The sequence below is a fragment of the Pinus tabuliformis genome, chromosome 5_2 (genome assembly GCF_031772625.1).
Source record: "Pinus tabuliformis cultivar Carrire ecotype Pingquan chromosome 5_2, CPIR1, whole genome shotgun sequence".
NCBI lineage: Eukaryota > Viridiplantae > Streptophyta > Pinopsida > Pinales > Pinaceae > Pinus > Pinus tabuliformis.
The window spans coordinates 316,286,351-316,299,069 of NC_142306.1; positions in this window are offsets into that span (position 1 = coordinate 316,286,351).

Below are 12,719 nucleotides of genomic sequence, written 5' to 3' on the forward strand. Positions count from 1 at the left end.
CAATTCCTAAATACAGTCTAAAGATGATAAGCAAGCTTTATATCTTTTCAACTTATGAAAATCCTAGCTACAAAGGGAAAAGAAAGACACCATCTTTTCTCAAAGAGAAATCAGCACACTCTAATGCACTTTTCCTAAATCAAACATGCAAACTATCAAGATGCAAATGCACAATGCAGGTGTTTGTTTTCCGCTTTCTTAGTATTGATGCCTACAAAGAAAGCTTTTTGTACAACTTTGAATTTTCTTTTAAATGACAAATACAAACAAGTTTACTTTTTTGGAATCAGAGAGGGTAGGAGAGATTACAACACTTAATGATTTCCGAAATGAATACTTGTTTCGACACTTAAAAGAGACAAACTCAAACCAAAAGCAAAAGTAAATGTATAATCAACTGTAAACAGCCAATGAACTCTCTCCTAAGATCACAATCAACAGATCTGAATCAAGGGCTACAAGATGACTATTTCACTCTTGCAAAGGAAAACTGTAAATGACGCCACAAACACATAAAAACACTCATAGTCTTTTTGTACAAAAGGAGGCGGAATTTAAGCAGAGAAAAGGAGTTATTAGACTGGTACCTATGCTGGTTACCGGCTGCAAAAATCAGAGATCAAAACAAGGCAAAACAGAGCAGAGAACCCCAGCTGCACAAGGCCTAACTGGATCAGCGCAACCTCAACACAGGGGTTTTGACATTCAGCGCAGGTAGCCTTCACAGGACCTGCGTTGAAATGCAGAACCTCTTCACAGGGTCTACGCTGAAGGAGAAACGAGAGTTTCTCAGTAGGTTCTGGGTCACAGATTGCTGATTAATCTACGGTTTCAAGCCAAATAAAAGCAACAAGCAAGGTGCAATCAAAGGGATGCTTTGAGGGGGTACTAAGATCTATCACAAAGGATCATCAAATCATTTGTGAGTCCATTGTTTAGATCATAGACAAGTCCAGTGATTGGATCAAAGCAGCAGCTGTCTACTTTGCATCTGAGAATAGCAGATGCAGTTCGATCGTTGCTGTTGAGTCTATGAAACAAACAATGATAGAGACACAAATAAAATGACTAAACAGATCTCCCCATTGGAGTCGCCAATTTTTTGTGGGGAAAAATTCCTATGCAGGATGATCCTATCCACCTAAGGTGTGACAGTGCCTTAGCAACAAACGGAGACATCTATTCTAGTATTCTTCCTTTATGAATTAAGAATGAAGAGAGATAGATGGACTAACCGGTGTCTTTCGTTTGTCCCTCGATCCGGTCTCTCTTCTCTTTGAGGGTTCCCAGCTACTTGCCTTCTCACTCGCCCAGCTTCAAGAGGTTTCTGCAAGATCACAAGAAGAGAACACTACACAAGACATGGATTCATATTCATAACTAGTTCAGGATTAGAAATAAACTAGACATACTAATGCAATCATACATCAAAGATACACCAGTATATAGGAGAAACCAAGATAGCTTTATTGATGAATAACAAGGTTCAGGAAGAGATACAACCCAGAGGGCTCCAATCCAGCATCTCCTTCCCAGCAAATGGAATTCCTATCTTCACCCCCTTCAAAGCATTAAGCACCCAATGATTCCAATCTCAAACCAACAGCAATTCTTTGCAATAACAAAATTCCAGCCTCTAGATCTCATGGAGGAGAGATCCATATATAGATGTTTGGAGAGAGGATGAGTCAGCTTGAGATCTGACTAGTGTCCTCTCCCTCTGTCAGTTCTTGATTCCACTTGGAGGTTCTTGCTTCCACTTGGAGATTGGGAACCTCTTACTCATCACCAATCAAATTCACTGAGGCAAGTGTCATTGAGGAAGATTCTGGAAGCTTCCTGGGTCTTGACACCTCTTGGAATGAACTTGCCATTTGTCAACTCTCGTTCAGCACACCCTGGTAGTGCTTCTACCTGCGTTACAGTGTAGGTAGCCAGTGTTGAATTTGACATTTAGCGCAGACAGCTAGTGGAGCCACTGAATTGATCCTGAATTGACTTGTTCTTGAGCAGTTTCTGGTGGAGAACTTCTGTGAATTGTTGTGGTTTGTTAGCCTTGTTCCTCTAGGGGTAGGAACAACATTTTTAGGGACTTTGGATCCCTTAGATTATGGACATTTCATGCTCAATGCTGTAAGGCACAAAAATGTCTATAACACATACTGACATCAGAGACAGTAAAGGAAGGTATAACCATTTTTGATCTTTGAATGTTAATTTTGATTATGATCATGTTGTTAGTAATGAACAAAGATCAAGACATCGAAAAACATGTACCTTTTGTGTTTTACCTAACCATACCTTTTTTAAGTGTCAGAAAAGAATGGCAGCACTCATGAGGCGTGAAAGACCCTCTCAACAACATGAAAAGAAACAGGTTAAGTAGATATGGAGGAAGAAAGCCTACTATAGTCATTGCGACAGAAATGGACATCAAAGAGCCACTTGCTGGAAGCTCCATCCAGAGCAGTGCCTTAAAGACAAAGCGTCGGTGCATGAACCAGGTGAAGTAGTTGTTCGACAATTAAAACTGCCACAAGGAGGCAACCCATTCACATTGATAAGTGAAAAATGGTTTCTAGACATGTTGTCATTTCATGGTCATTCTTTTGTAAATCACTTGTTGCATTTTAAAATGTAAACGTGATGATGTGTTTCCATCACGTGGTCAACAACCATGATGTTTGGTCATGTTTTGAGTCACATATTAAAACTCTAAAAGTGATGTTATGTTTCCATCACTTGTCCACACAATAGTGTTTGGCCTTATGTGTGTAAATCATGTGTTGCAGTGATGATGTGTTTTCCATCACTTTTTGAAGCAACCATGATGGGTTGGCCTTGTTTTCATAGCTAGAGTATTACGTCCATCTTGATGTAAAATTGACCACTGAGTATGCATTATAAACTTGTGGTAAGTATGGGATGTTTGGATCTTTAGTTGGTCATGTCATTTAAGCATGTTATTTGCAAAACAATATACTACATGTTGCAGATGTAGCAGGTGTTGGTTTGTCGCTTAAGGCTCTGAAGAACAAAGGTGCAGGAGATGGAAGTGAGACCTTTTTAGGATGATGTGATGCAGACAGGGTATAGAGAAGGTTGCAGAATATTTTTCATGCTTTTGGAGGACCAAAAGCTCCTCAGTAGCGAGGATTGATCCAGGTGGCTCCAGAGAGACACACAAGACAAAGATGGCTCAAAAATAAAATTGTTTGGATTATGCTCGAAATAGGTCCATGTTAAGTATCTCGTCTTCCTGATCATGGAGGTGCAAATGGTTCGTCAATCTGAGTCCATATGATGAAGTTATCAAAAAGAAAAGTTGCCTTGGTTCCTTTTGAAAAAGGAGGTTTTTCTCATAAAAATGGACTTAGAGACTTTATAAGGAAAATCGCATCGGGAATCATGTAAAGAGCGGACTTTAAGACCCCTGATCAGCGATTGTCGATATATGGGGTCGGAGAAGTTAAATCGGCAATATCAGTGCTTGTAAATCGGCGATGGAATGTTGGCATCGATAGATCGGGTCAGCGAAACCCAAAGGCTGAGGACCAGGACCCTTGGTTGTAGCGAATCTAATTAGCGATTGCCAATATCGGCGATCGGAACGATCGGTGATCAGTGTCAGTAGATCCCTCGATATGCAGGTCTATTTGCAGAAGCAATAGCGATAAGTGATTAGGGGTGGACTCGATGGGCATTATAAGCCCAATTTGATAAAATTTTGAGATCTGGTCTTTTATGTTTTGGTCGAATTTATCAGTTTTTAGTGTATTTCTGTTTTAACAGGAAGAAGGCTATTCTGAGGATTTTTTTGCACCATTCAATGCTTCTACGCAAACAGCTTCCATTATAAACAAAACTAACCTCTGATTTTTCAGTGCAGCTTTGATCCAAATGTTTTATAAAACATGATGGATGTAGAGAGCCGAGGGGGAAAAAAGGCTGTGTGAGGGAAGCTCGGAAAGGCTATGTAATAGTGGGCAGTATGATAGAAAGCTAGAGAGGCTGGGTGGAAAAGCTACGAGGAAGAGAACCGAGAGATTGAGTACCAGAGAGAGCTTGAAAGCCAACGCAGCACTTGAACCCCATAGAGCTACAAAGCTTGATCAATCCATTGCACAGATAGCCATAGAGTCACAACACTTGAAATTTAGGTAGATCCAAAGCTATAGTGACATAAGCCATAGCCAACAAGCTATAGAGCCAAGAGTCTAGAGTAGTTATTCTCTTTATTATCGATGCTTCTTCTTGTGATCAATTCATCTTTTGATAAATTCTTCTTCAGCAAGCTTCAACTTTTTATTGACAGCTATGTGTCAGATGTCCACATTTCTGTGCGAGCAACCATCTGCTTTCATCGGTGCCTTGAGATCAATGGTCTGAGCAGCTTCAGCAGTGAGACATCCACTTCTTCAGATGGCCCTTGGTTGTGAGGTATATGATGTGTTCATGTACTTCTTCTTTCTGTATTATACTACACAGATCCTTGATTGATGTTGATGCAGGATCTTGTTTATTATATGTTGTCATGATTCCTTGCTTGATTTGATGCAGAATCTTCTATGTGATGTACTTGTTGTCATAACTCATCATGTTATGTTTTGAGATCCCTGTTGTATGTTGTTGGGATACTCTTGTTTTCATCATGCATGTGTTTTGTTTTGACATCCCTTTTGTGCCATGTTGGCGAGATGATCACCATGCATGTTTTTGTGTCATACCGATAGGAGTTCGATTGAGAGTCCCAAGTTGTGGGATATCTCTTAAAGCCACTCTGGTGTGAGGGAATTTTTCCTTGTATGATCAAGACATCATCTCTTGCGTACATCACCTTTATTGACAAAACCTAATGCAGCGAACTACACCATCTTGACACCAGGGTCCAGAGACATAGTCCCTCCTAGACGAACTCCATTATCAATGTCTTATGTTTTCATGTGCTGATGATTGTTATGTTCCTCTTCTTTTCCGCATGCAGATGTATTCGTTAATGTTCTTTTAAAACGCAATTTTAACACATCATGAAAGTAAAAGGTCTTGGAAGGGTCCTCCTTCACACACAGACCTGGATCACTTAGAATTGGCTAAAACAATGCAAAACCCATTATCCTATTGGGATGGGGTCCCTTGGGTAAGATTTGGGTTTAAGAACCCAAGTTTTGATGTAATTTTTGTAAATAATGTAAATTCTCTGCGATTTGTGGATGTAGATCATTTAGATGGTTAGGAGTAAAAGAGGGTTTTAGCCCTTGTTTATGTAAACATGAGTCGGCTTTAAGATCCACCCATGGTCCATGGACCATGGGATTGTATAAATAGGCATGTCTTAGAGAGTCTAATGGATAATAGGTTAGGATGGATAATGAATGAAGTCTTGGAAGTCTTAGTGAAGAGAAGTGGGTTAGATAGGAGAGAAAGGATTTGCAGTTGAGTGTGTAGAGGCCTAGGTAGAGTCCGCAGCTGAGTGCACGGACCCCTACAGCTGAGTGTGCAGGGTAGTTTTGAGTCTTTAATACCATATTGAAGATCAATAAAGAAGATTGTTGAAGAATTCCTGTGCTTATATGTTTACTTATATTTATTTATTATTGCAATATATGCTATGAATGAATAATTTATTTATGAAATATTTATCTAATGAGGCACGACTCTATGGAATAAGCCTTAATAACTGTACGCACTTCATGTTAAGTACTTTCATGAAGATTATGATATATTCTATTATGTTTATTAAAATAATTAAGTAGATATGTGTGAGCTTAGATCCAGGGTTATTTTCTGATGTGCATAAGTGGATGGTTCGACTCTTAAGGGTCCGCAAAAACTAATCGTCGACCTTCGCAAAGGTCTAGGGGCTCTTTAAATGGAGTTATGTACTGAGCCCTAGGGGCTTATAGATCTTTACAAAGGCATATCTAGGGCACTAAAAGACATCACACTGATCTCTGGATACAGAAACTTGGTTCCAACATCCCCCCATACTACTTCGGGTGAGACTGTAGCTTGGACAACGCAGGTTGTTGCCGAAAGGGCTAGTAATGTAGGGTTTTGTTTGGCACAATTAACTTTGAACTTGGGTCAGGACCCCTTAAGCCAATAAATGGCTCTGTTGTTGGGATTTGCTTGAAGGAGATGTGTGATGTTGTATCACTGGAATCTGACCAAGAAGGAAATTGAGAAGTGGTTGCATAGAAAGATTCACAATTTGTGGCGTAGGAGAACAAGAATCCGTGTGTTATGAAACCTGCTCACAAAAATATAGAAACGACAGATAAATTCCTTAGAAATCATCCTCTTCAAGGGGGAAACCTCCTTTACATTACACAAATGAACAATTCTTGGATGATACAAATGAAAAGACCTTCTTTCTATATATAGGAGTCTAAGGGGTCATAATACAATCAGAGCTGACATAGCAATATAATGTAACTGCATAATAATAACAATAGTGGGCCTCTATGGGGCACAAATAACAATACGGGGACCGCGAGATAAGTATTTAATATCTTTGAATACCTGGATTAGAATGTTGTTATGTGAAAAACAGGTTATGCCATTGCCTTGATGTTTGGAGCTACGCAAAGTGGAAAAATCTTTAGAGATCGAGAGAAATCAAGTACTGATTATAGCCCATTGATTGGACCTCCTTCAAGCGACGACGAGGGAGGAGTAAAGGCCTCACCATGGAGTGTTGTTCATATGATAAGTGTTGCACCAAAAATTGTCACCTTGACATTCTGCAATCTGTGTGAGTTCATTACCACTCATACTTTCCTCCTTTGCAAGTCTAAAGCCTCAGTTCTTCATATCAGGCCTTGAAAGTAAGAGAAAAGCCCTAAGGTCTCTAAAACTCTGGTTTCGCATTTTCTCTTTGCATTACCTTTGGTCCCGCACCTAATGGTCATGTCCCCTATGCACTTGACTGCATGTTGTGGGTGTGGACCCCTGTAAAAGTTAAAAAGGCATGAATACATTCTTAAAAATTCACTTTCAGTCATTTCTAGAAGCTTTTGGAAGGAATATTGAGGTGGCAAGTTCACTCTCTTAAGGTTCATGCATCCCATACCTTAAGGAGCTAACCCCTTGATGTGAGGAGCTTATCCCAGTGAAGTAGGACTCTATCCGTTCATAGATGGACCTGTAACCTCCTCCTCTGCACTATAAAATGAAGCATTGGGTTGGTTACTTGAGAGGTTGGAAGCTGAATATTTTTGAGGTGAAATGCTACTAGAACTTAGTCTTCTTTAGTTGAGCTTTTATGAGGAGAGATTACATACCTCTAAGATCTCATTTGGAAGAGTGCAAGGCTTGTCAAAGTAAAGGAAATTCCTGTTTCGAACCCCAGGAAGAGCTTGTTCAACATCAAGGCTGAAAAGGTTGTAAGTTTCTTCTACTTCAAAGTTAATACAAATAAGTTTGTTTTTCTCAATAAGCTGTTCATTTATGATTTATTTTATGGATTCATTTATCACCATAATAGACATGATTTATGATATTTTCTATGAAGGTGCTATTTGATGTTTGCTTGTTTGTGATTGCAGATCTTTAAAGATAACTCTTTCGGATGATCGAGGGATGACTACAACGAACAAGTGTTGGATCTAAGGTAGGATTGTAACACCTCTATAGTATTTATTTGTGAATTTCATGTCTAGAGAAAGATAGATTTATTTGTCTATTTGTTGCTAGATTATCTTGTGATACTAGGGAGATCGGTCTTGTCTGCAAGATCGATTTATCTGGCCAACAATAAGATATGGTTTTTTGCGGACACATCATCCATCCACTCCACCTCCACCTCCATCGCATACACCTTTACCCATAGCCCTACCACCACCACCACCATTGAACATGTCGAACAAAATAAAGTTTCCAATTTTCAAGGGTATAGGGAGTGAAGATACAGATCAGTTTTGGTTTTTTGCGAATGCTGTGTGGACAACACAACAGATTATTGATGACAACATAAAGAAGGCGCAGTTAGTTACTGCTCTTTAGGATCACGTGCTGACGTGGTATATTAAGTCCAGTTATGATCATCCTATGGCAACATTAGCAGAGACTAAGGTTGCTTTAAACAAAGAGTTTAGTAAGACTAAGTTTGACTTGTAGTCAGTAGTTGGATTTAAGGAGATCACAATGAGGATTGATGAGATGCCTTGGGAGTTTGATCAAAGATTGAAATGTGTCATTTTCAAAGCTAACATGAAGCTCATAGATGGTCAACATTGCAAGTGGTTTATAGCCTCGCTTCTATCCCACCTAAGGATTTCTTTGTCATAGCAGAAGATAGGAACTCAGGCAAAAGTCCTAGAAATTGTGATGAGGTTGCATGCGATGCCTATGCAGGATGTGACCTTGGGGGCACAGCAAATCCATTCTCAGTTATAGAGCCTATGCTTAGAATTGCAGAGCTTGAAGAAAGATAAAGAGACTAAGCCAAAGGTGCATGAGGATGTCTAGTGCCTGAAGTCTAAGAGCCAGGGGCATGATAAAGACCACTATCTTGTATTCACAAACTATATCACAGGAGGGGGACCAATTCCCTGAGACTGGAATCTATAGAAGGAATGACCATGGGGGCTATGCTATCTGTCAAGTGTCTAGAAAGCATGCAGCAAATAATTTTCATTTGCTTCAAAAGTTCGTTCAGATACCACAAGAGTTCTTTTGTGACTTCTGCAAATTAGTGGGCCATGATGAGCACCAATTTCACAGATATGAACTGATGATGGAAAGAACACCTATCTATCGAATGTAAGCAGAAATCAGGCCTCTAGAGCAGGGCACCAGAGGAGCGCACTGAGGATATCAGTGATGAGGATGAGGAGGGTCTAGTATAGGCCAAGGTTAGGTTATTTGTTACAAGTGCGAAACACCTGGGTACTACGCATGAGAGTGTCAGAATCAGACACGCTCATCATGTCAATACTGCAGCCAATTTGATCACACTATAGAGGAATAACTAATGTTGATAGCTAAGATGTAGGAGAAAAAGGTACAGCCTCAACAACCTATGAAAAACTTACAAATGATGAGATCTGAGCCCCGCGAATAGGATCAGAATGTGAATATAGTGCTGAGGAGCGGAGTGATGATTGCGATGATAAGGGAAAACAACCTGAAGAGGACATGTGGGTCTGCAATGCCTCAAAAAAATAATTTGGTTTTGATTTGGTGCACACCATGGAAACTTTCATGGAAGCCAAGAAAATCTTCACTGAGGCCTCCACCTCAGGAAGCTAGAACAAAGTACCAGAAACTAGCGTGCCTACAGAGGTTGATCCCTCTGTGCTTACCATGTTCTTGGAGACCTGCATGAAGTTTCTGCACTATAAAAAAGTTTTGAAAGGCCTAGAGGAGTTAATAAACAAGTGTGTTTACAAAGAAAATTCCCTTGATGGACACTGCGTAGTTAGAAAAATTGGTAAACATAAGGCAAGAACAGGGTGCGAGATGAGGCTCACCACGTAGACGCAAACATTTTTCCTAAAGAGACAAGGGAAAGAGTGGACAGACCTATGCTGCAGTGGTCTCCAATCCAACTTAGAATGGAAAATCAACAGAAGATCACCCCTATAGGATGAGTACATGGAGTAACAGTGGATATCCAAGGTGTGAGCATGCTGACTAATTTTGAAGTAATGGAGATCGTTGATGACAATAATCCATACCCCATGCTCCTTGGAATTGACTAGGCCATTGACATGAATGGAGTCATCAACTTCAAGAAGTGGACAATTTCGTTTGAGAAGAAATCACTTCTAGTTGTAGTACCGCTGGACCCTGCGGAAGGGTCGCGCTACATTGAACTAGTCTGTGACTATGAAGAAAGTGAGGATGATTTAGACTAGATCTACAAAATAACAACATGGGATTGAGACTGGATCAATCCAATAACAGATGGAAAATTTGCATGGGACTGGGAGAGTTCCTACACCTCTGATTCAGATGAAGAGTTGGAGCATTGGTAGAATTGGCTACATGAAGTATCTACATTGCGCTGCAACATGATGACTAAATCGTTGTGCTGCGTTTTGTTAGAGGTCAGAAATTTATCTTATTATGATTGTTTAACAGATGTGGATAGGTTTTTGGATGCATTTTAGCGTGATGTCCTTGAGCATCATTGCTTCCAAGCGTTAGATTTGGCACTACACGCTACGCCTGCATGATGGTGGGATATCCACAAGGATAGCTTTGATGGATGCCGAGGCTGTAGAATAATGATGAGGTTGCGGTTTGGTTGACCTAACCTTCGATTGAATGAGAAATATGATGGGAGGGATGATCCACATGATCATCTAGCGAAGTGAACTAAATCTTATGGAATGGAGCTGCAACCGAAATGGGTACACTTGTTTTGCCACACTTTAGACACAATCCCCATGAATTGGTATTTGGAGACAGAGCTCTGCCATGGCACTACGGAGTGGGACATATTGAGGGAAGGATTCTTAATGACCTTTAGTTTTGAAGATGGGTTAGAGAGCATTGATGAAGCTCTGCAGGAGGTTAAGGTAGTGATCTCCAGAATACCGCAAGAACCTTTGGAATGGGTACAACTAGATTGGAGCACCCAGCTGTGCCATGTGTTGGAATGTTATAATGTGACTACTGAGGAGGAGGATGAAGATCCAAGAAATATTAATATTCCAGAGGCCGAAGGGCATTGTGAAGTCGAGGGCCCACAAATAGAGAACCCAGACATCATCGCACCATTGAAAACCAAGCAAGTGAACATTGGGACTGAAGCAGAACTGAAGTTTTAAAAAATTGGGGATTATTGGGATGACGCTACTATGGATAAGGTAGCTGAGTTACTCTGCAAATATCAAGATCTGTTCCATACTAAGTTTTTAGACTTGAAGGTCATAATAGGAGACTTGGGTGTTTTGAAAATCACTCTGAAGTTGGGTGCAAAGCCCGTTAGGCAGAGGCTATATCGCCTAAATCCTAAGGACAAGGAAAAGGTTTTCTTGGAGTTGGATAAGATGCTAGAAGCAGGCATCATAGAACTAGTGGAAGAATCTGATTGGGTGAGCCCAATGGTGGCTTAGGAGAAGAAGCAGAAGGGTGAGATAACGATTTGCATAGATCTGAGGAAGGTTAATGATGTCTGAGTCCATGATCCATTTCCGACACCATTTACGGATGAGGTATTAGAAAACGTTGGAGGGTAGGAGGCCTACTCGTTCACTGATGGGTTTTCAGGGTACCATCAGATCAAGATCGTGCCGGAAGATAGGAGCAAAACAACTTTCGCGACAGAATGGGGTTGTTTCCAATATACCATGATGCCATTTGGACTCAAGAATGTGCCTGTAATATTTTCTCGCGTAGTCATCCCAACATTCAAGGAGTTTATTCATAATTTCTTGGAGGTGTAATTTGATAAATGGATGGTGTTCAGACTAGTAAAGCGCCATGTAGAAATCCTGTGCTTGATGTCGGATACACGTTGCAGGTACCAGATCGCGCTGAACCTGAAGAAGTGCATATTCTGTGTTCCCTTTGGAATCTTGCTGGGAAATGTGGTATGCAAGCAAGGGTTGATGGTGGACCCTGCCAAGATTATGGTGATAGTGAATCTGGAGGCCCGGAGGAATGTAAAGCAGCTACACGCAACGTTGGGACATATGGGATATTACAGAAAATTTATCAAAGCATATGCTCAGATTATCGCACCTATGGAAAAGATATTAAAGAAGGATGCCACATTCTGTTGGGATGAAGAATGTCAGCGCAACTTAGATGTTTTGAAAGAAAAGATGGTCACTACGTCGATCTTGGTCTTCCCTGATTGGAAGAAGGAATTCCATGTACGGAATGACATATACATCACATATCTTGGATCAACTCAAGACTTCGGGTTTTCAACAAGCTACTGATACAGATATTTCATTAGGAATTGATGATCTTTTAACAACGCCTCATGCATTACATTGGGAGCAGTGCTAACGTAGGCCAGTGTTGGGCGTGGGATCCCCCAAGGTAAGTTTTGGGGCTTAAAGCCTAGATTTTGACGAAATTTGATGTAAAGACTCCACGTTCTGTGGGTGCGGAGCACGAAGGTTGTAAATAAGTCATAGGGTTTTCAGCCCTAATTTTTGTAAAGAAATGTCAGCTTTAGAGATCTACCCATGGTCCATGGACCATGGGATTGCATAAATTGAGTGAGGCTCTAAGTTGTAAATAACGAAATGATAGTCATGAATGAAGGATGAAGAATTGAGTCTTATCTAAGTGTAGAGTCGAGTCTTTGGGTCATAGAGTAGGAGAAGGCTCTGCGGCTGAGTGCACAGAGGCCTAGTAGTCCACAATGGAGTGCATGGACCCCTGCAACTGAGTGTGCAGGGAAATTCAAATCTGTAACCTTTGGAGAAGTAATAAAGAGAATTTTTACATCATTTTTGTGTATCTTTTTCCTGTTTTTTTCATTGAATGTATCGGATATAAATTTCATTCTATTGTTTATATGATACGCAAAATTATATGAAGGTGTTGATAAAGTGAATATAAGATAAATTATCTGTTTACACGAAGATAACTAACTGTTATAAGAAAATAAGTAAGACCTATGGTGTAACTTGGGGAAGTTGTGCAAATCACTACTAGGGCAGCGCGAAATCACCTCAGCCCCTGGTGAGGGTTGCGTGAAGGTGATTATAACAGATCGTGAAGGCCTTGCAGGTCAGGATAGTGCATGAAGG